Below are 27,762 nucleotides of genomic sequence, written 5' to 3' on the forward strand. Positions count from 1 at the left end.
GCTAGGCTAGTCGTAAGGCTACTGCAACAGGCTCTACCTATTTATTACTTTAAAGCTTCATTTATTTTTTGGGGGAAGGAAGATTTACAGAGAGCAGGAGAGACCAAAAGATCTTCCATCTGCTGGTTCTTCCCCAAGCAGTCAAGATGGCCAGAGCTGAGTCACAATGGTCAAAACCAGGAGTCAGGAGCTTCTCTCAGGTTTCCCACATGGGTGTAAGGCCGTCTTCTACTGCCTTCCAATGCCACAAGCAAGGAGCTGGATGGGAAGTGGGGCAGCCAGGACATGAACTGGTGTCCACATAGGATCCTGGCACATACAAAGTGAGGCTTCAACCACTTGGGTATTGCGCTGGGCCCAAGCACGTGAGATTTAAGCTGGCTTTTCTACTAGTGTTGAAATGTTGGAAAGTGCAGTCTGATCACTTGGGGAGTGTGCTGTTAGTTTCTCCCTGTCTGCAGGCTGTGTTTGTATACGGGGACCAACTTGCTTCTCCCGAGCCTTCTTCCCGTCACTAGACAGATTATGTGTAGATCTCCTTATTTTGTTTATTGATTTTTTTAAATTGTCACTCCTTGGTGCTTACTCTGGGGGCCTGAGCTTCTTAGGAGATTTTATTTGGACTTAATATGGGCCTAGGGAGTAGGGAGAGGGCTACAGGGGGAAGATGATGGAACTGAGATTCAGACAAATGTAGGTGTGAAAGCTCTCACCACTGAGTTTAAATCACATCTTGGCCACATTTGCCTTCTCTCAAATTGATGCTTTATTTTTCTAATGTCTGAAATGGAGATACCAATATTTAATAATATTCACCCTGTGGATTGCAATGGTGATTAAATTAAGTGACATAAGGAAATTTCCTTCATAGGAGTGTGTGATGTACAAAGGTGTTAGACATACTCCATTGCCAGGCAGTTACGCCTATCGTGTGAGTACACTTCCCACGACAAGAGGATGAGATTAGAAAGTATAAACAGATGAAGGATTAGGTTATTTTAAAATGAGAGCTGAATTAGGAGAGGATAGGAACAGTCTCTAGAAGTTAAGACACCTTTAATTGGAGTCAAGGCACTGCCTTTGAATTCTGGTTCGGGTTGGGTGGAAGATCAAAGCACTGCCCTGTGTGGCTCCAGGTCCCAGGGGCTCCCCGGTGCTGACAGTGGGCTGCCACTGTCCTGACTAGGTGTGGCTATGGCCCCATCATACCATGGGATTGGATGCCTGTTGTTAACCAGCTGTTCCCACGACAGTTCTTGAACTAGTGCCTGTATATTGCTGATCTGCCTTTTGTTGATCCCCAACCATCTCTGAACTATTTCGAACTGATTTTGAGATGAATCTTTTTTTTTAAAGATTTATTTTATTTTTATTGGAAAGGCGGATATACAGAGAGGAGAGACAGAGAGGAAGATCTTCTGTCCGATGATTCACTCCCCAAGTGAGCGCAACGGGCCGATACTATGCCTATCCGAAGCCAGGAGACTCCTCCGGGTCCCCCCCGCGGGTGCAGGTTCCCAAAACTTTGGGCCGTCCTCGACTGCTTTCCCAGGCCACAGGCAGGGAGCTGGAAGGGAAGCGGGGCTGCCGGGATTAGAACCGGCACCCATATGGGATCCTGGGCATGCAAGGCGAGAACCTTAACTACTGCACCACCGAGCCGGGCCTGAGATGAATCTTTTTATTTATTTTAAATACCTGACTGTTCTTACTCCCTATGTCTTTTTGCAATTCCGCCCTCACTTAGCCATGATGGTTCTTGGCCCTCCTATTCCATTCTGGTGAACATGCTTTTCTTTTCTCTTCAATTTCTCTATTTGTTTTCTCCACTTTCAGACATTAGCACAATCCTCATTTCAGTGCTGAATGTTCAAGGCACAGTATTATTATTGCATCATCCATTTTTTCCCCTTAGTGACTATGATTTTTAGCCTCTGCTCCTAAGAAGAAGTCTATTATAAGAGAGAAACAAGGAATAAGTAAATGATAGTGTACCGCTTAAGGTGCTGTGTGCAACACTGTATCCTGTGTTGGAGTGCCTGGGTTTGGGTCTGAACTTGCCCACTGATTCGAACCTCTTGGTTATGCACACCTGGAAAGGTAACAGTACATCAACCCTGTGGCTCCTGTGGGAGACCTGATTTCCTGGTCTGACTTCAGCTTGGTTCATCTCTGGAAGTTACAGGCACTTGGGTGAGTGGATCCACAGATGAAAGTGGTCTCTTCATATTTCCCTCAACTAAAATGAAAATAAATGAAAGCAGTGGAGCAGTGTGGTCAGATGTATATTGAGATTAACACAGAGAGAAGCAGCAAGCAGAAAGGAAAGATGATGGGTATTGCGAGGAAATCAAAGGAGGCTCAATGGCAAGGTGCCTTTTGAGTTGCTTGTCTTTAAAACGTACTCTGTTACTTGGGTGGAACAGAGAAGCAGAAAGTAATATCAACAATGGAAATAGAATATGGAATACTAGAAGCCTGGCCAATGCTGTTCATACAGTGCAGAAAGTTTGGGCATGAGGGATGGTGAAAAATAGCAGAGGACAAATTGGCCTGGTGTCACGCAGAGAAATAGTGGAAGATTTCATAGTCACGAAGGCTACTGAGTTTGTGCACTGTCCCTCTGAAGATGGGCCAGAGAGTTTAAGCAAGGTTATGATGTGACCAGGTTAGGTTAGAAAACAAGACAAAACAGTACAATAACTGTCTTGTCGAGAGTCGAGAATGAACTGAAATAGGGAGTGAGGTGGAGATGAAGAGTAGCCAGTGAGAGATATGTTGTTTCTGGTCTTGGATTCACACTTCCCGACTTGATGCTTCCCCTTTTCAGTGGGTGGACTTTGTTTTCAAGTCGTAGAATCTAGCATGCTGAAGTGTGTTAAATTGTGAATCATTGATAGAGTGTGCAAAGTATCACAAAATGTATTGGTAGGACTCCTGCATGTGTGTCCCCATTATTTGCTTTAAAAATTTGTATTAGATCATTGTTAAGTACATCCAAGCTAAGATTTATGAGGTTCCAGTTTGCATAGAGAGATGCAGGAGGTACAGAGGATCAAAGTGTTTGCTTTCAGAGTGTTAGGGATGCCAGAAAGGAGACTTGCGTGCTAGGCCACTGGGCATGAGGATGGAAGGATATTGCAAACAACAACTTTAAGGCCCAAAAGGGGTAAAGCGGGACAAGCAGACAGGCAGCAGGGGGGAGCACTGTGCTCCTGCAGATCATGCCTTTGTGAAGCGGTTTCTGAAGTCAGCAGTGTGGAAGCAGTCTTTCATTTGGAGTCTGTGCTCGGCCCCTGCAGGCAACGTGCAGGCGTAGATAAAGCAGAGGTGCACTACTGCGCAGCATCTGTTTGGGGACTGCATCTCTTGACATTCTTAGAGCTGGACAGAGGGGCTGTGTTAGAGTGGGCAAAGATCACTGCAAGTCCCAGGGTTAAGTCTTTTAACCTATGCATTTTAATAGTCCATTTAACTTCTTTCAGAGGAGATAAGCCTAAGCTGAGAATCTATTACAGTGTAATAAATATTTATTCATGTTCTCAAGCGGATAAGCATTTTAAAGTATCAGATTAACAAAGATCGAATTAGTCGGTGTTCTCCCTTGTGAATGTGGAGGGTGTTGGGCAGACAGGATCCACAAGGGAGAAAGAGAAGGGATATAATTGCCTTTCAAGGAGAACATCCCTAAATTAAAGGGAAAAAAATGAAGGAAGGAAGGATGGAAGGAACAAAGGGAGGAAAGAAGGAAGGAAGAAAAGTAGGGGAAAGAGGGAGGAAGAGGGTGAGGGAGGGCAGACTAGCTAGCTTCTTAGAATGGTACCTATGAAGTACATGAAATCTATTCTGTTCCTATTAATAAAACTTTTTAAAAAGCTCACTCCTTCCCTAGCCCTCTGGACTCATGAACCGTTGACTCTGATGTAAAGGAACACGTGTGAAATGGGGAAGATGGGGGATGAGGGCATTGTAAACAACAAAACAAAACAAACCAACGGCTTTGAGAAGATGGCTCACTGGTCAAGGATGATATAATAGAAAATAAACGTGGGAAACAGACTCATCCACCTATTTGAATCAAATGCTTGACAAAATTTATAGCATGAAAATCAGTCAGCATTAGAGCTCATTGTATAGAGAAAAATAAAATGATATACCTAGGATCATATAAAAATTGATTCAGAATGGAAATAAAGCACAAAGAACTCAGAAGGGGTGGTGAATGAAAAACCTGCCTGTCATGTGTTAATGTTCAGATTACCGAAGCCCATATTTTCAATGTCTAAATTTATGGTGGCCTAACACCGAAGCTGTACAACAGGACCCCCTATTGCTAGGGAACACATTTTAATAACCGCAGTGCTGGAACTGTGGAGAGAGCAGAACGTAGACATTCTTTGTTGCATAATCTTATCATCTGATACATTTTGCAGTCTCGTGTATACGTTGCTATGTTGCCCGTTATTGCCAGAGCTCGTCTGTCCTTTGATGTTTCATTCTCTTAGTGGTGCCTTTGCGTCACTGTTCTTGTGCGTGGAGGCCATTATTGATCACATAAGGACTACCGCAACACTGAGAAACGACCATCATCTATTGACCGATCTGCCTCTTCAGTGACCGACAGGTGGGTTGTGCACCGTGGACGCCTGGGACAAAGTGATGATTTATGTCCTGTGCACGACATAGCAGGAGGACTTGACATTTCATCTTGTGTTTCAGAAAAAAGTACGATGTAAAAATGATTATTTCTGAAATGTTGCATGTAACGTATTTTCAAAGATGTATTTATTTATTTTTATTAGAAAGGCAGACAGACACAGGGAAAAGGAGACAGAGAAAGCTCTTCCATCGGCAAGTTCACTCCCCAAGCAGCCATATCAGCTAGAACTGAGCTGATCTGAAGCCAGGCGCTTTTTCCTGGCCTCCCACATGGGTGCAGGGTTCCAAGACTTTGGGCCGTCCTCAGCCACTTTCCCAGGCCACAAGCAGGGAGCTGGACAGGAAGTAGAGCAGCTAGAATTAGAAGCAGTGCACATACAGGATCCCGGTGCATGCAAGGCGAGGACTTTAGTCGCTAGGCTACCAGGTCGGGCCTAACAATTACACAGGAATGAGATATCACTTTGAAGTTACTAATTAATGAACATGTTTGATGTATTGGTGGGGATGTGGCTTATCAGGACTCTGACTGATCAGCGAGCACACAGTAAGTGTAGCCACAGCAGCCAGGATGCAAGACCCCAGGCAGATGCTTGAGACAAGACAGTTACCGTCCTATACATGCATATCTATGCTAATATATCATTTATAAGTTAGGTACAATAGGGCTCAGCATGGTGGCCTAGTGTCTAAGGCCCTTGCCTTGAGTACGCCGCGATCCCATATGGGCACCGGTTCTGATCCTGGCAGCCCCGTGTCCCATCCAGCTTTCTGCTTGTGGCCTGGAAAAGCAGCTGAGGATGGCCCAAAGCCTGGGGAACCTGCACCTGCGTGGGAGTCCTGGAGGAGGTTCCAGGTTCCTGGCTTTGGATGGCACAGCTCTGGCCATTGCGCTCACTTGGGGAGTGAATCATTGCATGGAAGATCTTCCTTTTTGTATATCTGACTTTGCAATAAAAATAAATAAATCTTTAAAAAAGAGTAGGTACAATATCAAATTAGTCCTAGCAAGTGATGCTAGAATGTAAGAAAATTATATATTGCAGTAAAATGATTTAGAACAAGATGATTTGTTTATGCCATTTCCTCTTCAGGGCTTTCAAACCTCAGTTGATTATACTAAAACCTTGGGATGAAGAGTCCTGGATGAGGAGAGACTACTGTAATGAATTGTACTTTCAGCATCTACTCTCTACCATATTCCCACCCATATACACATTCAACAGATAAAACAAGGCCTAGGAAATGCAATTACAGATGCATTCTAAATGCTCTGAAGGCTGGAAAAGAGAACAAGGGAAGTGTTTAGAAATGATGTTACTTTAGATTTGGGTCTCAAAGTTTCAGAGTTTGCATAAACTGGCGACAGGTGTAACCTGAGGGTAATTCTAACAGTGGAGGTTCCTAGATCCCCGTGAAAAATGACAAGACAGAAGAGGCGTAATTTGGGGGTCATTGTTGTGGCATAGTGGATAAAGTTACTGCCTGGAATACCAGCATTCCACGTTGATGTCTGTTCAACTCCCTGATCCTCCACTTCTGATCCAGATCCTGGCTAATCGCCTGGGAAAAGCAGTGGAAATGATCCAAGTGCGTGTGCTCCTGCACGCACACGGGAGACCTGGAAGAAGCTCCTGGCCCAGTCCTAGCTCATACAGTCCTCTGAGCAGCCAACCAGTAGAGTGTGGTCTATGAGATGGCCATGTTCCCTGGTGTGCGCTCACACTTCCTTCCCAGTTCTCTAGAACTGAAATGTGATTGTCAGAGTGTGCTCATAGTTTTTGATATTGAGTTGTCGGAGATTCTTAGTCAACCAAACTGAAATATTTGTTGAGCTTACTTTGGGGAGAACTGATATCGTATGACAATAAATTATCCTTTCCAAAAATATAGAATGTCTCTGATTGTTTTCCTCATTATATATTTGTAGTAAATTTAGCTTTTCTATTTTTGAACCAATGTAATTCATAAATAAGTTTCCTATGTTGTCAGTCATACCTTTAGTATATTTCTCTAGTGAGTTTTCCTAGCTGGAGAAAATGCTCTTGCTTTGGAATTTCCTCACTGTACTGTTTGCTTGTAAGCCACAGGCTGTCTGCCTGGTCAGTTATCAATGACGATTGAATGAATAAAAGAGGATGCTACATAAAGCAGAATGGTCTCCTGTGATATTTGTGTCTGTGCAGGGGCTTGCTCTTCATGCTTCCTTGGAAATTGAAAAGACACAGTTATGGACCAGAGACACTATGAACAGGGAAGTGCACTTACTTGCATCACAGTTTTGACTGCCCAGCCACAAAGGCACAGAACGTAAGAGACCAAGGAAGGCAAAAGTGAAGATGAACAGACAAGGCAAGGCCATTTGCATCAGCAGAAACATCCTTTTATTTCCCTTAGAACGCATGGAGAGTCTGTGACTCTCAAGGGAGCACTGAAGATGTTCAATCAGAGAAGGGAGTACTTAAAAAAAAAAAACAAACCCAAATCATCATTCGAGCAATTCTGCCCTTTTAGAGCTGATCCAAGAGCCACAGAGAGGCTATGGTTTATAGAATCGCATTCCTAGGTCCAGGCCATGAATTAGAGTTGCATTCTCTCAGTAACTCAGGCAAAGGATATGGACCTGTTTAGATTTTCAGCATTTATAAAAATGCTATGAATATATCAATATATTTATAAAATTCCTATCAATAAATTCAGGACAGGATGCTTGCAACAGTGGATTAATAAATAATAAAAGTTACGTTCTCTGTCCAAAAAGAGCTTTGGATGCTTAAACAGAAGTGGTGGAACAATAATCCAAGTCAAGCTCTGATAAGCTTAAAGTAGAGTAAAAATAATATTGCCATAAAAAGTCAAAAGCAAGCAAGATTAATGTGTCACAGAGCGGTGAGGGAAGGCCCAGCAAGCAGGTGATCCTTGGTGTGCCCTATGTCGAAGCCGTGGGCAAGTGTGGGAGACGCATCGCACCCCTGCCACATACGCACTGCAGAGTAGTAACAGCATTTAGAAATAGAAGGCTGAGCATGAAACCTCAAGATATCAGCAGAGGCATGTGTGGGGGTGGTGGAAGGTATTATTATCTGGAACACTCTCCTTTGCTTAGGCCCGAGTCAGCCTCTACAGGACATGGAAGGACAGAGTGTTTCCTCGTGGACTCAGCAGTGTGCATGAAGGTTTAGTCTGCAGTTACAAGTAGAGTTTGGATTTCTGGTTCCTGCACAGGAGTTTTGTACTTGCAGCAGTTGCAGCACCATCTTGTGGAAATGAAGATTTCACATCACAAGCGTTTTGGTTTTGATCATTTTTGCTGTTCTAAGGAAATGATCTTGAAACAGGTTTTTGGCTCTACATTACTCTTTGAAATGCACCAAGTGTCGGTAGCACAGCAGGTGTAATGCTGATGAGAGCATCTCCTGATGATAACAACTTCCTTCTGTTCAGGATAATCATGTCTATCTATGATCCGATATTGTCCCCACCTCAAATTTGTGTCATTTAGGATCCGAGTTCTCACATTCAGATTCAGGCCTCAAAGAATCCCGCTTCCTTTGAATGTAGCAACATAATCCTTCGTTCGTCAACAAAAGCAAAAGCACGTGCGTGGCTGCTTTCTGTCTCCTTGGTAACTGTCAACTCCTTCTGTGGGTGACAATTTGGAGACACAGGTCTCCTAATCCGTGAAAGGCACAGAAACAGTATGGGAGGCCATGAGATTTTACAGCTGTTGCAGTGTATGTGACCATTTTCTGGAAAGTTTATTTTATTCACTGAAGAAGTTCCTGGAAAATTCCTGTGATCTGCAGCATTGGCATTCCATCTGGGCACCAATTCAAGTCTCTGCGGCTTCACTTGTGACCCAGCTCACTGATACTAAGTCTGAAACAGCAGAGGAAGTTGACCCAAGCCCATGGGCTCCTGTTCCCATGTGGGAGACACAAAAAAAGCTCCTGGCTTTTGGATTCTGTCTGGAACAATCCCATCCGCCGTCTGGGGAGAGAACCAGTGGGCGGAAGGCCCCTTTATTTCTCTCTGCCTGTGTTTCTGTAACCCTGTCTTTCAAATACAGAAAATAAATGTTAAAAAGATAAAACAGAAAAAAGTTACTATTGATATGTTTCGAAACTTAGAGGTGCAAAAGTGAATTTTTATCTTCACATGGGCTCCCAAGCTATCTAGCTTGCTTCCCTGGAGTTGTTCATGAACTACATTTATAATGATTCTGTGCCTGTGTAGACTATGTGGTAGAAACAATAGCCCAAGAAGTGATTTGGAATACATTTTCCGTTAAAAAATATAGTCCAAAGATTGTTTTGTATTACCACATGGAGAATATTCTGTTGATGTTTTAGCTAGCAATGTTGTGGTGAGCAGGTGCATGTAGCGCATTTAACCAATCTCCTGTTGAGGTTGTTTCCAGTAATTTCATAGCACAAGGTTTCCATGAATACTCTTTGCTTCTGAGGCTTTGCTCATATGATGGTCCGTCTGTGTGATGCATGCTTAGGACAAGAATTGTTGTTCTGAATGCCGTATGCTTTTGTAGTTGGCAAATTGTTTTCAACGAAGGTCATTCATTCCAAATTACAGCAAAATAGGGCACTCCAAGTTCTCACTCAGTGCACAATTCTAAAACGTTTTGAGTTTGCTGATTTGATAAATAGAATATTTCAGTGCAGTTACTGCTTGTAATTCTTTTGTTATGAATTGGTATAAATGAATGAAAACTTGCATGTGACATAATCAATACCATTTCTCCAAAATTACTTTGACAAGTCGATTGATTATTTTAAGATTCAGTCTTTTGAACAGATACAAATAGGTAAAAGAGTTTAGACAACTTCAAAAACATGCAACGACGCTCCATCTGCTCTGCTCTTCAGTGGTGAGCTTGGCACGAAGTTGGCAAACCTTTGGCTCCTGAGCCCCATCCCAGACCCCAACCACGTTTCATACTTATAAATTCACATTGTGTTTATTAAAGATGCAGTTGTGTATGTATCAGTCTGGATGTGCCCTTGCCAGTCACTGACTGTCCAGTTTCTACCTCTTTCCTGTCACTTCCACACCTGTCCCTCCAATCTGTGCCCACCAGATGTGTCTCAGCCACACCCCCTCCACTTCCTTTGTTTTTTAAATACATCTTGGAGATTTTCTATATAAGATACAGAGAAGACCCATATTGATTTCTCTTTCTTTGTTTGCTATTCCATTGTTTGAAATTACAGTTCTCTCTTTTCTCCTGGCAGGATTCAGAGACTTAAATGGCAACTAAGACTCCGCTGTGGCTATTAGTTTTGGGAGAGGTAAGGATTAAATCAGGTGAAATTGGCAGGGGGATTCCCAGCTTTGCCTTCTCCACCCTTCTCAAGTATCTAGGATCCAAATTCTTATCAAACAGGTGCCCTGAGACCTGCCTGCTGCTCACAGCCTAGCTTGAATATGTTTATCTACATGCTAAGTTTATCTGTGATTATGAAATAGAAGGCTGTCTTGCTAAGGAACTTCTGAGGATCTGAAGGCAGGAGGCAGAAATAATTGTAATGTTTTAGATGCCTTTGAGATCGTAGTGAATAGATGTTGGCCTCGAAAAAAAAAAGGGCAAATACGCCATGAGGTCATTTCACTACCAGTAGCATTGTTATTGCCCACAGAATCATTTCCATCGAACAGGCACCAACAACATTTTATCTGCTGTATCAGAGGGTAAAGGTGAAACAAAGCAGGCGTGGAATGTGTGACATTTTCTGCAGGTTGAAACATTCAGTCATTTAGCATTGTACCTACTTATCCACTCTGGTTATTTCTGCTCTTCCAGGTCGGTGCAAACACTATGGGAATTATATTTTGGGGAGTTGGAAATACGTGTTTCCATTCTCTCGACGCTCCTCACGTATTGGCAGCCTCCCTTCCTACAATAACCTGTTTACCAGGAGCAAGAAGTTACACGCGGGTCCGATTTGGCTATCCCAAGGGTGACACCATTGTCCTGCACTACCCTTGGAGCATATATGAATAAATGACATAAAGCTTGTGTTGGTATGGATTACATGTAATTCCATAGTGTGAATTTGTAAAATTTTATTTTACGACTCACTATGAATCAATATTACGTTATTTGTGACATTTTACTGTTACAAATATCGCTTGTATTTAAAATATGTTTACATGTTTAAGAGCTCTTCAAGAAGATCCTTGGAACCCGTAATATATAAAAAAGTGACTGAATTTCAATTTTTTTTGCCTAAAATTAATCATTTAAGTTCACTTTTCCATGACTTTTCTAAAATAGCTTTGTATGTATCTGAACACTATATATAAGAATGTTTCCACAAGAAATATTTATACATTGCCATCAACAAAACTGATATATTCAAATTTTAGTTCCCAGAGAGAGCTTTCCAAATCACCTAGAATCAGTTTCTATTTTTATGGAGACTATGGGATAATACTGCTTTTTCAGTAACACTAAAACTAGACCTTTGCGTTTTTGTCCATCTAATGAACAGGAAGTTATGTCACACAACTCTTATTATACTCATTTCTGATTTTAGTTTCTACTGTGACAAGTATTTACTTGTATTTTTCCCAATCTGACAATGAATTTATATATGATACTTTTGATATGCACACACAAATATATAGTAGCGTGTTGGCGGCATTTTATCTTTCAAGATTTATTCACTTTAGTGGAAAGACCGATTTTCAGAGAGGAGGAGAGAGAAAAAGAAAGACTCTCAATCCCCTGATTCACTCTCCAAGTACCTGCAACAGCTGGAGCTGTGCCAATCCAAAGCCAGGAGCCAGCAGCTTCTTCCAAGTCTCCCACATGAATGCAGGGTCCCAAGGCTTTGGGCCGTCCTCTGCTGCTTTCCCAGGTCACAAGCAGGGAGCTGGCTGGAAAGTGGGACAATCGGACATGACCTGGCACTCATATGGGATCCTGGCTCATGCAAGGCAAGGATTAAGCCACCAGGCTGTCATGTTGGGCCCCTTAGCAGTGTCAAAACACTCAGGCTGATTTTCTTGCATTTTTATGATCACGATGATGTATGTGTAGTTTCTTTGTTTTTAAATTTCTAAATATTTACTGTGTACAGCATATTTTAAAAAATGTTTTATACAATGTATTTTAATATATGTGTATGCATTGTAAAGTCAACATTGAGCTAATTCTATGTTATTTCGTGTGACTTTTGTTTTCAGATATTGAAAAAATGTGTTCTGCTTCCGTTTTTCTAGAATACCATGTTTTACTATTAGGAGGAACCATAAGGTATAGTAACTCTTAAGTTCTATTAACTCTTGAAGATTCATTTACTTTTATTTCAAAGGTGGAGTCACAGAGAGCAGGAGGGACAGAGAGATCTCCCATTGACCGGTTACAGCCTGAGCTGAGCTGAATGGAGGCCAGGAGCCTCTGCCAGGTGTCCCCTGTGGATGCAGGGGCCAAGGACTTGAGCCATCCTCTGCTGATTTCCCAGGCCCTTAACAGGGAGCAGGAGCAGAAGCAGAGCAGCTTGACAACAAAGCAGTGCCATGTGGCATGCTGCTGCTGCTGTAGGCAAAGGCTTAGCACACTGTGCCACAGTGTCTGCCCTAGGTCTATTTTGTTGATCGCTACTGCTGACAGATTCCCTAAGTGCAGGCCGCAAGGATGCAACATTGTTTAGTGGTTAGGCATCTGGCTGAGCCAGCTTAGAGTCCAGGCTGTGTCACAGGCTTGTGGTGTGACAACAGAGAACTTTGTTATCTGTGGGCCTGTGTCTTCCCTTTGGGAAAATAAATGTAATGAAAGTGCTAAGCTTGTAGAATTGTTGTGAAGTTCAGAAAGCATGATAATGCATCTAACAAAGCACCATGTCTTAGCTTTCATAAGCTTTCAACTAATACTAACAATAAAATTATTTACAATATAGGAAGTACAGGCACAAAATTAAACATTTAAGTTTTATTCTATATCCTAGTAACATTTCCATTGTAGGTTATTCTGAGTAATCTCCGATAAAGCTACTGAAACTTTCTCTTAAAGTGGGAATTTCACACTTTGTTTTAGCATCTTATGAAGTCTTTATTTCCTAGAGCATTAAAAATTTTAACTTGGGCCCGGCGCAATGGCACAGTGGTTAAGGTCCTCGCCTTGCACGCCCAGGATCCCATATGACCGCCAGTTCTATCCCCGGCAGCCCCGCTTCCCTTCCAGCTCCCTGCCTGTGGCCTGGGAAAGCAGTTGAGGATGGCCCAAAGCTTTGGGACCCTGCACCTGCATGGGAGACCCTGAAGAGGCTCCTGGCTTCGGATCGGCATAGCATTGACCGTTGTGCTCACTTGGGGAGTGAATCATCAGACGGAAGATCTTCCTCTGTCTCTCCTCTTTGTATATCCGCCTTTCCAATAAAAAAATAATAAAAATAAATCTTTAAAAAAAAGAATTTTAGCTCGTTCATCGACTCAGTGCTGAATGTGTCAATTACTTCATAAAAAATCCAGTCCACTTTACTTGTATGCAATTTATTTTACCTTTGTTTTTAAAGACATGAAAATCCAAAATTATATGACATGTCAAGAACTAATATAGACGGAGGATTAAAAAATAAAAATAAAGCTTAAAGATTTTAAAATGTGGGGCCAGACTGTGGTGTTGCAAGTTGAGTCACAGTTTGTGATTGTGGTATGCTAGCTGCTGCGTGGATGATCTGTCTTCCTGCTAATGTGCCTTGGGAGGCAGTCAAAGATGACCCAGACACTTAGACACTGGGTTTTTCCTGTGCTGCCCACTTGGAAGACCAGATGGAGTTCCTGGCTCCTGGCTCCGGCTTGATCCAGTCTTGGCTGTTATCACTTCTTGGGGAGGGAACCAGTGGGTGGAAGAACTCTCTCTCTGTGTCTCTCCTTCACTTTCTGTCATTCACCTCTCAATAAATAAATGGTTAAAAAAAAAATAGTCCTTTCCGGTTTTTCATTTTCCATACTTGGAAACTAAAGCCTAGACAAATGACTCTTCTTAGGTCTCAGAAAGAGTGGCTAAGAATGAAGACCCAGACAGTATGGTTCTGAGGCGACCTGCTGTTGGCAGAATCATACTGTGCGTGAGTTCACGACTTCTTTTCTCTATATAAACCAGAGGAAATGAAATCACTGCTTTATAAGCTAGCTATACTCATTGACGCCCCATTCATGATTAGTCAAGATAGGAAAACAACCTAGGCGTCCATCAATGCATGAGTAGATTAGAAAATATGGAACTTTCACCTATTCATAATCACGCACAGTGGATTGATATTCAACATTACAAAGGGAAGAGATGGAGTCATTTACCACAATGTGGATACGGATGCAGCTGGAGGACATCGTGCTAAGTGATATAAGCTAGACACAGAAGAACACACACATCTTTATATATTATATGCAAAAATTTTCAAATGTCAAATATATAGAGAAAAAAGTCTATGGCAGGCTTTGAGTTGAGAAAGGAATGGAGAGATGTAAGTAATATGATACCTCGCAGCAAGCAGGACCGGAAGAACAGGTCAGAGTGGGTCAAGAAGGCTATGGTTTATAATAATGTCGCCAGGAAATTTACTAAATAAGTAGATGACAACTGCTTTTGCCTCAGAAGGAAAATGGGTAATTATGTAAAGTGGTGGCTGTTCATTTGTGCCACTAAAGTAACCATTATGTGTATTCATATATATGTGTATTTATATATGTGTGTGTATAGAGTGCATATTTATCTATATTTATATGTGTGTATATATAATGTGTATTCATATGTGTATTTATATATATAAATAAAATCACAACATTAGGTTGTAGACCGTAAACATATACAATAAATTGATTAAAAAAATGAAAAACAGGGGTGGTTGTTGGGGTAGAGTGGATTAAGTCACTGCCTGCACTAACTTTGTTCAATATGAGCACTGGTTTGAGTCCTGGATGCTTCACTTCTGATCCAGCTCCCTGCCCTTGAGGGAGTAGTGGATGATGCTTGGGCCACTCTCATCCCTGTGGGAGACCTGGATGGAGCTCTTGGCACCTGACTTTGGCTTGGCCCAATCCCAGCTGGTATGGTCATTTGGGGCGTGCATCAGCAGATGGAAAAACTGTGGTTCTCTCTTTCTCTATAATTGTCTTTCAAGTGAATTAATGAATATTGCAAATTTTAAAAAAAGATATATGAATTTTTAAAGTACAGATAAAACTGAGCTGCTACTATTTAAATTTAGGTGGTTAAGGGGCATCAGACCTCTCCCAGCTGTTTGGAAAGATGTTGCAGACCAGGTTGAGAGAGGCACCACCTCAAAGCCCTTTCGTTTATCTACCCACAACTACCCAGATTTAGCAACGACTCTACACTCACATCAAACAGTCAACAACAATCCCGAGTGGGTGGTTGGAAACCCCTGGCCCAAATGCCAAACATGCTGTGGCTGCCAATTTCAGGTGCAAGTGAAAGAACCATGACACATAGGTTCCCATCCCTATCGCTCCCAGGAGCCGTGATGGCCCACAATCATCTCCACCCTCCGGTCAGAGTTTGCAAGAGCAACACCCTCATGTAACTTCCTGGCTGGCACTGCACCATCCTGGCTTTCCAGAAGCACAGGTTCAGCAAAGTGACACACATTTTTGAAAAGCTAATAACCCCTACTCTCCATGCTGAAAGTAATAAACATTGCCTGTATTATATATATATATATATATATATATACACATATATATATATATAATAAGCACTCACTTTTTTACCCTAGTTTTTTTTTTCTTCTCTGGTCACATGTTCTTATTTACCAACATCTATTACATAAGAATATGCTAAAACCAAGAGTTGAATAAGTCTAATAAACCAGACGATGTCTCACTCTAAGAGAATGCAAGGGGGGTTGGTGCCACCTGTGATGCCAGCATCACATATGGGCACTATTTGGGTCCATCTGCTCCATTTCTGATCCAGTTCCCTGTAAATGCTTCTGGGAAAACAGTGGAGGATGGCCCACTTTTCTATACTGCCTCCAACACAGCAAATGCCAAATATTTATCAACTACAATTAAATATCTTCCATAATATGACTCACAATTACAGGGACATAAGGGGATTTAGAAATCAGAAGAGAGAATCACTGAATATGGAAATAAAATCACCGGCTAAGAGTGCCCTTTATTGAACATGTATTTATTGAATGTTCCCTATGTGCTAGGAATGTCTATATGTTGTGGATAAACAGATAATGCTTGTCCTTCCTCTTTTGGAGAAATAATATCTATAAATGAGAAGTGCACTATACATCTCAGGTCAAGGATTATAAAAAGTTAGGAGCCAAAAATAAAATCTGAAGTCCTCTGGCTTGGGAGAAGATTCCTGTGTTTTGCTAGTGGATGGGTTGGTATCAAATTCAAAGAGGAAGAGCTTTGCAATGGGGTTGGCCAACTGACTTGTAGGCACGCTGTGTGTATCACAGTGAGACTTTGGGTCAGACTGCTTGCTCCTAGGGTGAGTAGTTTCCCATGCTTTGAGATACTCGTTCCGCCTAAAGAGCAGTCAGAAGGTTTAGCTGCCCGGACAGGATTAAAATGATTTCCAGCAGGATGGTGATCATAACAGTAGTATCTTATGTTTGCATAACACTTTCAACCTTCAAACTGTGGCCATCTGCAGCTACCTTTGGAAGTTTTCTTTAGCCCTCTGGGGGAAGTCAAACTAGCTCCTATGAAGGATGATTTATGAATGAGAGAGACTCAGGCAGTTTTTTAGGGACTTTCCTGGCAAGAGGCTAGCTGGCAAATAGTAGACCTAGGACTAGAACCAGCTTGCAGCTACAGATCTCCCCATGTTTAAGGGCTAGGCAGTGTGTTATCTAAGACAATACCTCATAGAATGTTTGGGGCCCCCGCAGTGTCTCCCTGACCATGGTTTCTGCACCCCAGCATTCTCTACTAACTTGAACCAGGAAGATTTCTTTTTTTGAGACATACCCCTGGAATTACAGGTATTTGCCCAGGTCTTGCTGCTTAAATGCATCCCTCCAAGTGTTGCAATGCAACACGCCACACGTGTCATATGACTAAATAGCCACTTAAGAACTATGTTAAGAAGTATTGGAGTTGCAAATCATCTATATATATCCAGGTTGGATACATTTCAAGAACACGTTCACATGCTGTTCAATTGCAGAACCTCCCATGTGATTGCAGGGTCCCAAGGCTTTGCAGCGTACCAATCCCCAATTTAAAATTGTAATTTCAATCTTGTTCTTTCAATGTTTTCTTATTCCTTGTCCTGCCAGTTAAGAGGCTGTTCTTTCAACAGTGGTCCTTGGAGCCATTATCTTTTCTTACTAGGTCATCATTGTTTTGTGTGTGGGTATGACTAATTTGTAACCTTTGGCAAATATAAGTGCTTTTCTGGATAGAGCCTGTCTTTGGCTTCTCCTCTCACATCCTTGTGGAATTTTTTAATCTCTTTGATACATTTTTTTTTTAAGATTTTGTTTATTGGAAAGTCAGATATACAGAGAGGAGGAGAGACAGAGAGGAAGATCTTCCATCCCATGACTCACTCCCCAAGTGACCGCAACAGCCAATGCTATGCTGAGCCGAAGCCAGGAGCCAGGAACTACTTCTGGGTATCCCACATGGGTGCAGGGTCCCAAAGCTTTGGGCTGTCCTCGACTGCTTTCCCAGGCCACAAGCAGGGAGCTGGATGGGAAGTGGAGCTGCCGGGATTAGAACCGGTGTCCATATGGGATTCCGGGGTGTGTTGAAGGCGAGGACTTTAGCTGCTAGGCCACGCCGCCGGGCCCAATCTCTTTGATACATTTAACACAAACTTCTATGATGGTTTTGAATGTTGGTTTGAAAATCAAATTGCCTAAGTTTGATCCAAGAGTAAAAATGCATTAGACTTAAGCATTGAGATAATTCATCTCTCCGTGCCCCTATTTTCTCACCCAAAAGTGAGTGCACTGCCTACTTTGGAGGGTTGATATGAAGATATAAATGATGTTTATAAGGTGTCATGACCAGTGTCTCACCAGGTGTTAGGGAGGCTTGTGTGTGTGTGTGTGTGTGTGTGTGTGTGTGTGTGCAGGAGGGATATGTGCACGTGTGCACAAATGTGTCAGTGATCTGTGGAAATCAAGATGTACCGATGCCACTCTGCCTTCTGCTTTCCCGCTGCTCTGACTCTCCTTTGCGACCTTGCCCATACAACTAAGCAACCAGGATGAAAAGACTCACATGAAAAGATGTTTGGCTATCCTGTCCTCATCATGGCACAAGTTAGATTGAAAAGAAGCACACATTCACCTAACATGTACTGCATTAGCATACATTAGCATACATTAGTATAATAATGACCTAAAATACACTGATCAAGTAGAGAAGGCATGGGGAGCCAGCTTGTTTGGACATACCATTTTCCATTTGCTGAATATTTTAATTCATAAATAAGCTGACAATTTGTGATGCTGATAAAATAAGCCTATCTCTGTATCATACTTATTGATGGCATAAAGTAAGTACTCATGCTTACTATTATTATTAATAGTAAACTATGTTTTCACTGGTTACCTCTGCCGGAGGCTCCTGCCCTCACTCAGCAATGGAAGTTGGGTTATGGCCCTTCCTGACTTCCCCCAAAGAAAAACATGTGTTTATTCAAAGTAAACCCTAGGCACGATCCCAATCGTAGGGAATACTTGAAAGTAGATTGTGTTGTGGAATTCCCTGAAATTAACAAAAGAATGTTTTGTGGATTCACTCCCTAACTACAGAAACAAAAATTTTGGACTATAGACTTCAATCAAAAAAAGTAATTTTTAACCCAACAGGTTCTGACCCTTCTCAAACAGTTGTACTACTTGTAAAAGGAGAGTGAATTGGGCCCAGTACAACGGCTCCGTTGGATGCACTTGTGATTTAAGGATTCTAAATATGGTTGACTGTAGGGGAATATTTGTCAAAAATCCAGATGGAAGGACAAAGAGGGGAAGTGAGCCACGATGGACAGGGGTGACCAGCACCTCCCCACACTGTCCCAGGGAGTCTTGCCTGCTGGCACAAATGTAGGAGGGGAAAATGAGAAGGGGCAAAGAGGAGGGAAAGGAGGGGTTCCTATTTCTGTAAAACCCTACCTGGGAAATATAGTAAACATAATTGAAAAATAAGAAAAGAGGGCCTACTGAATAAATTAACATACCTTAGTGCCATGAGAGTTCAAAATCTGATTTTATTTTTTGTAGAACGGGATGCTTATGAGCAATGAGCTGGTCTACTCCTTTTCACAAGTTCTGATGCTTAGTTAATGCGTGTTGAGTAAACAAGTGGGTGACTAGTATGAATGACAAGGATCGACTTTTGGATTGGATGCGCAAATTTTGGCTTGCTTAAATCTTTCCTACTTTAATTGTACCCAATTGTTTTAAAGCCAAAAGAAGTAAAGATTTCTTGTGTTTGGTAAGAATAACTGCAATGTGTAACTTCCAGTTTATTTTTTTCCATTTATATTTCATTCTACGTGACACTCAAAATAGCTTACCTGAACTTAAATGGATTATTTGCCCAATGTTTGGCAGAGGTGAGAGACTAAAATGCAAATTAAATAGCACTCAGTTCTATGTACCAATCAGTATGCCATTCAAGCATTGTCTTACACTTTATGTATTCCCCATGCCTGTGTAAGTTAGCCACTTAAACATTTGTAAGATTGCTTGATGACTCATAAACCATCCAGGATTTCACAGTGAATAGCTGAGATTAAAATGATTTCTTTGCACATGAGCAAACTTGTTGGTACTAGATGCAGCCAATGTTCTAGAAAATAAAACTTCAGCTACGACAAGCTGAAAAACTGTTTCCTAATATTTTGTGTATGTGTCATAGAGTGTGCCTCCAATGAGAGCTATTTTTAAATTTCTGAGTTCAAATGAAGTATTAGAATGTTTGTTTCCATGTAAATAAGGAACATCTCCTCCAGCTAGCATGCGCAATAAAACCCTTCTTTAGTTTGTCTTGATAGCCGTCTCCCACAGCCTTGTTCTTACACATCATTGTGCCATGTTTTCCCTGCCTTGATATATCTTTCCTCCTCTGAATCTGTTTCTGAAACTCTTCTACATTCTTAGTTTTCTTTATGTGTCCTCTATTTTCCCGCTCTCAAAATCTCTGCCCTCTCAGTTTGCTTGTCACAGTGGTTCTAGCAACTTGACAATAGGTTGAATATTTGAATGATTTCTTCTGATGACATAAGGCTGCAGCAACACTAGTGAGTACAACAGCCTAGCTCAACCACACATGCCCCCAGCACAGCTTTTGAGTGCACCAGTGGGCCACTAGCAATGCTATTCATCCCAGCCCAGGTCCCCCAGGCGGGCCAGGCGTGTTGGCCTGATCCAAACATGCCCTCTGGTTTACTCACTCTAGATAATTCCATCCAAAGTCTGCCCCCCCAACCTTCAAATGCAGTGGCATGGTCCGTGGAATACTCTAGAAATGATCCCTCCTCTGTCACACGTATGCTTAGCTGCTCCTACTGCAATAGGTCCTCAGTCTCCGTTCCCTGGGCAAGTTGCAGCACCTCCAGATGGGGTACTATCTTCCCCACATACCTTCAAAGAAAAAAATAGAATAGGCAACGATGCTGTTAATACAGATTTGGTATTAACCAGTCCCACAGTGCCTGTTGTCGTTTATCCCAGAGGTGTAACACTTGTCTAGACACAAATTAACCTAGGCGGTTGTGTGCAGCTGGGAAATAATGAGTTTCTTAGAGCATGACTTGTGGCCCTCTGCAATTGTGTTATTAGTAATAGGAGATGATTTCCTGCCTATTGTATTTTGGGAACAGGATCACCTGTATTCTAGCTCCACCACGAGAAAAACATATTTGTGTGGGGGCACAAAAGTGTCCCTGATCACAGGAAAACCCCAAAACACAGAAGGCATATCAACATTAGAATGTTTTACTTTTTAAACATTCAGGTAAATTGCAACTGATCTAAATGATCAAACTGTGGAATTGAGTGAAAGCTGTCTTGGTAAGACATGTTCCCTGTATTTCTCACCATTTAAGCATGTTGTAAAAATAAGTTTAGGGTACCAAAGAAAGTTTAGAATGAAGCTAAGTTAAATTTAAACTATTATGATACCAAACAAGCTAAAAGGAAATCTTTCAGTGCAAAACTTATGAGCTGTCTCTTTCTTATCAAGTTGTGTTAAATTCAGTGTACAAAATCTGTCAGAGTGAACCATGAGCATAAATGTAACAATTACATACAAAGGTACATCCTCAGAATACAACCAAACTTTTATTGAAATGAATATGCTCATATCATAAAAAATCAAAATAACAAACATGAACAAGGTTTGCATTATAAGCCAACAAATTAAAATTAGCAAAGTGCCTCCTAGGAGCCAATCAGAAACTGAAACTCCATGTGAAAAATGGTTTTGGAGAATATATTTCTATATACTACACCTTAAAAACATGGGCTTTAAATGCAGTTTATGAATTCATAAGTGAAAAATTGGGAGTCAGATTAACAGTAATTTAGTGTAAAGACAGACTTAAATTGAAGTTTAGGAAAAAAACTGACCCACATAAACATCAGCATCTAAAACATAAAAGTGGATTCTGTTAAAATCAAGCTGAAATAACTTTTATGTTGACAAGAATAACTATTTATAAAGAACGTAAGTGATAAATGTGAAGACACTTCAAACACTCATGGGAAAATGCAACTAACATTTTATTTTGATGCCTCAAATCTTGAAATTCATGTGCGTTTTTTATAACTTTGCGTTCCCCATGAACTCTTTGAAGACCCATTCATATGTAAGAACTCAGCATAAATATAATGCATTCTGTAGTAATTAAAGTGAAAGCATTTGCACCGGGTGCTTACTTCACTGCATGTTTAAATCTCAGGGGTTTGGGGATTTATGGACTATCATTTATACAGTGTTGGCCTAATGACTATGGTGTTTTACATTATTATGGTGATAAGAGGAAAAGGGAAGATTAGCCGTTGTAAAAGTAAAATATTAGGGTCCCCCAGATCCATTCACATTGTAAATAGTATCAAACCACTGCATGGTTTTTTTCCCTCACAGCTGAAGGGATCATGGTTTATTTTATATACTACTTGATTTCTCTTTGAAGATAGTTGGTTTTCCTTTAAGTTCTTAACTCAATCATCATATAATAATAAATTGAGTGCATAGAAAAAGTATTCCAAAAATAGTTCGGTGCATTCTATTAAGTCTAATTAAATTCTAAATTACTTTCAAAATTATTTTTCTTCATGTTCCATGTAAACACTGAACCCGCCAACACTCACAGGTACTGAGGCTTAGAATAGGTTGGGCAGGTCCAGGCTGCAACACCTGCGTGTGCATCCTAAAACAGGGTGTGGGGTGGGCCAGGCTGCAACATCCTCCAGCTCATACAAGGACCAAGATGGAGGGGCAGCTGTGCTGGGAAAAAGCCTAACACCGGCTGACACATGTAAGATCTGGGTCTGGTTGTGGCCCAAGTAGGAGAACCTGGGAAACACCCCTCTGGGGGTCATAGCTCCCACTGGTGAACACATGGTCCAGAACTAGAGGTTGGGCAAGCTGGGTGAAGTAGCCCCATCCTTTGACAAGTGTGTGGGTTGGTTTTTGATGGTGATGGTCTGGGAAGGGCTGAGCAAACCTCAGCCCACTGGCAAGTGCAGAAACCAGGTTGGAATACAGGTTATGCCTGGCCAGGGTATCACATCTACTGGTTACATGGGCCAGGGACAGGAATAGACCGAACAGGGCTAGGCTGCAGCATCTGCCAGTGAGTTGGGAGTTGGGGCTGGCTGGGTCAGGCCAGGCTGTGGCATCTGAAGGCAAAGGCTAAGACATTCCTGTTCCCATCTAATGGGATGCCCTGGCAAAGGAGCAATTCCTATTGGTGAGTGCAAGGGCCAGGGTGGAGGCTGCGGTCTGGTCTGGATATGGCTGCAGGTTACCTCAGCATAGGTGTGGGCTGGGTCTGGGATGCACCGGACTGGGCTTGACTCAAGCACCTACTGGTGAGAACCAGGGAGTGTGCAAGATGGGCTAGGCTAGGTGTTTTCTCTTGCTAAGCCATGTGTGAACTGTGTCTGGGTGCAGACCAGGCTTGGCTGCACTTGGCATCCAACAACAAGAACTGGAATGTGTGAGGGCTGGTCAGGAAAGGCCACTGTTCCTGTGGAACAGAGGGTAGGCTAAAAGTAGGACTGGCTCATCGACACACTGGTCTGCGCATGGAGGAGCTTGGTTAATTCCTCTGTCGGGACACACTCCCTGCAGGTGAATGCATGAACCAAGACAGGGAGCAGCCAGATCAGGCCAAAACACGGTACCAGCCAGCATAGCTTTGGAGCAGGTAAGGGGCAGGCCAGGCTGGGTCAGTTTACATTACCCGCTGGCGAATCCAAGCGCCAGAATGGAGTATGGGTCAGGCTGAGTCTGGATGCAATACCAGCCAGTTGACAGTAGGGGTTAGCAGGGCTGGGTTAGGCCGTAGCCCACACCAGGATGAGCTGGAATTGGGGATGGGCCAGGTATGCCAGACTATAGCACCCACTGGCAAATGTCGAGGTGAGACAAGCTGTGCCAGACTGGGCCGCAGCACCCAACCAGCACATGTGAAACCTGGGGAGTGGGTGGGGATGGACTCAGAGGGGGGACCCACTGTTGAGCATGAGAGCTGGGATGGGGGCAGACCAGGCTGGGCAACATTTGATGGCCTACATGTGAGCAGGATCAGGGGAAGGCCCAGCTGGCCTGACTTTATTTCCTGGTACATGCAAAAGCCAGAGTTGGTATGGGTGGGTTGGGCTTTGCCCCAGCATCAGCTGGCAGAGGCTGGCATGGGGGGCAAATTCTGTCAGGTACAGGCATGGTTAGACAGATGGTGGCACCTGCTGGCACAGTGTGGACTGGATAGTGGGACTGGTTGTGATGGACTGAGCATCAGTGTCCATTGATTTGTATGACAGTCAAATGGGATATGGGACAGATGGTACCAGTCAGCTGTACATACTGTCAACGATGGGAACCAGGGTATGGGCCGAGCCTGGTGGGTGTTGTTGCAATTTGCTCTGATGAGGCTGCAGCTCCCACTGGTTTGCATGAAGGCCGAGTCTGTGGTGGGTAGGATCAGCCTGGACTCCAGTGCCCTTTGATTTGTGTAAAAACAAGGGACTAGAGACAGAACTGACCCAGCAAGTGCAACTACTAGGCAACTACAGCTGCGTAGGCTGACTAGGGAGATGGACTGTGTCGGACCCTGCATTGGCAAACACACACAAGAATCAGATCTGGGATGGCCTCAGTTGAAGTTTCTTTGGCAATTTCCTACCAAGTGAACCGCTGGACTCAGAATCCCAACCACGGACAGAATTGCAGCTTCCATGATCTGACCAAGCAGTGCGTGTGTCAGAGCTGGGCCTCCTCAGTGGCTCAAATGGAGCAGTGGACAGCATATCCAAAGGCATATGGAGGTTATGGCAGTGCATTGGAGCCTCCAGAGGACACCTGGTACCATGGCAGAGGATGGAGGACAGAACAAATCGATCAATTACTCCAAACGAACGTTGGAAGTGCTTATCTGGGTAGATGGAGACTCTAAGGTGGACCATGGCAGCCAATGGGTTCTTCAGAGATCTCGCTGAGATTGGAGTGGCGGGATTGACAGCAACTCAGGACTATTGAACTATCAAAACCTCTTGAGAACTTCATTGCATCGTAATTTTCTATTTTTCTTCCTTTTGTTGATGTTGTATTGTGGCTTTTCATTTAAGAGGATGTATAGTAATTATGTAATAGAGACTATCATATCCAGATGTGAGGATGCAATGCAGTATGCATCTCTGCTTCCAAACCAAAGATGGACTCCCAATGAAACTGTTAACTATATCTTGACAATAGGATGCTGGACTTGCTGCCATTGTCCATGCCTGCAATGATGGACATGTGACTGTTTATGAAGAACTATACTATAGTAATAATGTAGGGGAACTCAGTGTTGGGGAGGGACTTGGGGAGGAAGTAAGAAAAATCACAGGGCTAATGGAAATGTATCATAAAATGATAATAAAAATAAAGGTAAAAAAATATTTTTATTGGAAAGGCAGATTTACAAAGAGAAGGAGAGACAGAGAAAGATCTTCCATCTGCTGGCTCACTCCCCAAATGTCTACAATGGCTGGAGATGAGTTGATCCAGAGCCAGGAGTCAGGACCCCCCCTTGGGGTATCCTAGATGGATGTGGGGTGCCAAGGTTTTGGGTCATCCTCTGCAGTTTTCCAAGGCTGCAAGCAGGGGCCTGGATGGGAAATGTAGCAGCCAGCATACCACGGGATGCCACTGCTTGCAGGCAGAAAATTAATCAACTGAACCATGGCACTGGTCCCTAAATTACCTTTTTTTCAAAGATTTATTTTATTTTTATTAGAAAATCAGATATACAGAAAGGAGGAGAGATAGAGAGGAAGATCTTCCATCCATTGATTCACTCCCCAAGTGGCCGCAACTGAGCTGTAGGCCGGAGCTGAGCCTTTACGAAGCCAGGAACCCAGAGTCTCCTCCAGGCCTCCCACGTGGGTGCAGGGTACCAACGCCTTGGCCGAAACGACACTACTTTCCCAGGCCAAGGGCATGGAGCTGAATGGAAAGCAGGGTCGCCAGAAGCAGAACAAGCACCTCCATGGGATCCCGGTGTGTACAAGGTGAGGACTTTAGCCACTAGGACACGTTCTGGGTCCCCTTAATTACTTTTAATATTTGGCTAATAAACTCTGGTTCTCATTAACATTTCCATGAAATGGATACTGATACATATTTGGGACCTTCATGGCCCAAAAACGCGTGAGAAAAATTTTTTTAAAACATTTCAGTGCAAATATATATATTTTAGGATCATGAGAAATGATAAAACTACTTTCTAGGGGAGATGCCTGCATAGAGGGGTCAGGCCTCTTCTTTTGCCCACGTGAGGATAGCAGAACTGCATTCCCAGGGGATGGCACTGCACAGAAGTCTGCAGTGGAAATTCTGCAGGAAAAAGAGCGACTGTGGAACAGCTGGGACCGTTACAGCCAGGCAGCAGCAAGTGGGACACTGTTGGTGAGCCCCGCAGTCAGTGGCTGCTGGCGACACCATCTTCCTGAGCTGAGGTTAGAGGAACCTGCACCTGCCTGTGGCAGGAACTGTACTGCCTCAGGGAGAATCTTGCGGTTCCCACAGACTTTGGGTCCAGCACGAAGGGCCAGCCGGGGGCAGGGTTCCCACTCACCTTGGAAGGAGAGCCAGTTGTGCGTCGCCTTCTCCGAGACGAAGGAAACATCTGGGCGATGGTTTAGTCATTAAATGGTCTTTCTCTTTGGAAGACCAAGGTGCTGAAGGGTAGTTCACAACTCCAGACCTTGTTTTTCCACATATGAATTCTATGTAACAACTACTGTGTTTTAATTTCTTTTTTTTTTTTTTTTGATGGAGTAGTATACTTTGGGGCAAGATTTTGAATGAAATGCTAATTCATTCATTTCTTTGCACAACTCTGCTTGACTATTATGAAATAGCGCTGGTCCAGACATTGAATGTACAAAACATCAACAGGTCATTTTTCCAGAGAATGGTTCATAGTTAACGTAGATTAGATTAACTGCAGCAGAGTTGTGGGTGTATGACCTGGTGTGTGTGTGTGTGTGTGTGGCATGAAGTTACTTACTTTGCTCTTTATACTTAACTTTCTCTTCCACGTATGCGGTTATTATCAGCTTCACAGTGTTGCTGTGAGAATTACACCGCAACCGTTTAGCTTATTTGCTGGTAGTAAGTGCTAAATGATTTTTACTACAACGTGTTTTCTACCATTTTATGTTCTACAAGTGGAATGATTGTGAAACTGCAGAAATCAAAGAACAGCTTAAGCTTTGACAGTTGTGTCTCATCAACTCGGTGTTCCCCGACTTTGCGTGTCTGGTTTTTCTTCAACATGCTGGTGTTGCCCATAAAGAGACGAGGCTTCAGTCCTGCGCTCACTGAGCCCCCCATTTTGTATGTGAATTACATACCTGAGCAATATCATGTAAATATCCAAATCATGTAAATCTGAGTACCAGAATTGAAATCTGCATTTCTTTGTTTGAGCTAAGAACTATTTTTTTAAAAAAATAAATTTCTGTTCTAATACTACTCCACCAACAAGCACCAATACAAAGCAACATGTCGTCTGTCTCCCTGTTGTCTTACGTGTCACTAGCGCCCCCTGGAGGTGCACCTGCAGTCATTGGCGCTGCATTCCTTTCTCATGACCACACTCACGTTCCAAGTATCAGTTGAGATTCAAATTGATTTCTTTAGCAGGTGTAAATCCATTCCTTCTTACAGCTGGGTGCTTGTCACTGGCCCTTCATTATTTACTTTATTTCGTTCTCTGCTGCTATGTCCTGTAGCGCCGTGGTGCATGATGGTTATGCCTGTAGGTTTAGGAATAGATGGTTTAGTTTGATCCTGGTCTGAGTACTGCTGTCTGTGGGGTTCCTGGGCAAGCCCTCAATCTGTGTGCCTCGGTTTTCTCATACGTGAAGTAGGACAGTGATTATCTTCTGTTTCAAAGGGTTGCCTGGAGGATTATAGTGTGTACTGTATGTGAAATTATGAGTGAGTGGCCCAGAGTTCGTAAGCTGTCGGTGACGTATGTCCAGGGGAGGGGAGGGGAGAAGGGACTGCAGGAAGAAGGGACAAGGCGGGTAGGTAAAAGGAGATTGCGGGCTGTAGTGTTTTGAGTGTGGATTTCAGCAATACTGAGTCACTAATTTTTAAAAATTACTTTATTTTTATTGGAAAGGCAGATATACAGAGAGGAGGAGAGACAGAAAGGAAGATCTTCCATCTACGGATTCACTTCCCAAGTGGCCACATCAAGCCGCAGCTGCATGGATCTGAAGCCAGGTGCCCAGAGCCTCTTCTAGGTCTCCCACATGGTGCACGGTCAAAAGGCTTTGGGCCGTCCTCGACTGCTTTCCAGGGCCACAAGCAGGGAGCTGGATGGGAAGCGGGGCTGCTCGTATTAGGACCGGT

At 42.9% G+C, this 27,762-nt stretch overlaps 2 long non-coding RNA genes across 2 annotated transcripts; both read left to right on the forward strand.

The window, feature by feature from the left end:
- Window positions 1–1,428: 1,428 nt before the first annotated feature.
- LOC121170766 lies at window positions 1,429–27,532 on the forward strand. The gene is made up of 3 exons (XR_005886052.1): window positions 1,429–1,441; window positions 3,037–3,045; window positions 27,414–27,532. It is a non-coding gene; the product is annotated as an uncharacterized LOC121170766 (long non-coding RNA).
- On the forward strand, window positions 13,690–21,638 carry LOC121170765. Its single transcript, XR_005886051.1, has 2 exons — window positions 13,690–13,748; window positions 18,903–21,638. It is a non-coding gene; the product is annotated as an uncharacterized LOC121170765 (long non-coding RNA).
- Window positions 27,533–27,762: the final 230 nt, after the last annotated feature.

Source organism: Ochotona curzoniae, unplaced genomic scaffold (assembly GCF_017591425.1).
Source record: "Ochotona curzoniae isolate NIBS_2020 unplaced genomic scaffold, NIBS_Ocur_1.0 scaffold_2476, whole genome shotgun sequence".
NCBI lineage: Eukaryota > Metazoa > Chordata > Mammalia > Lagomorpha > Ochotonidae > Ochotona > Ochotona curzoniae.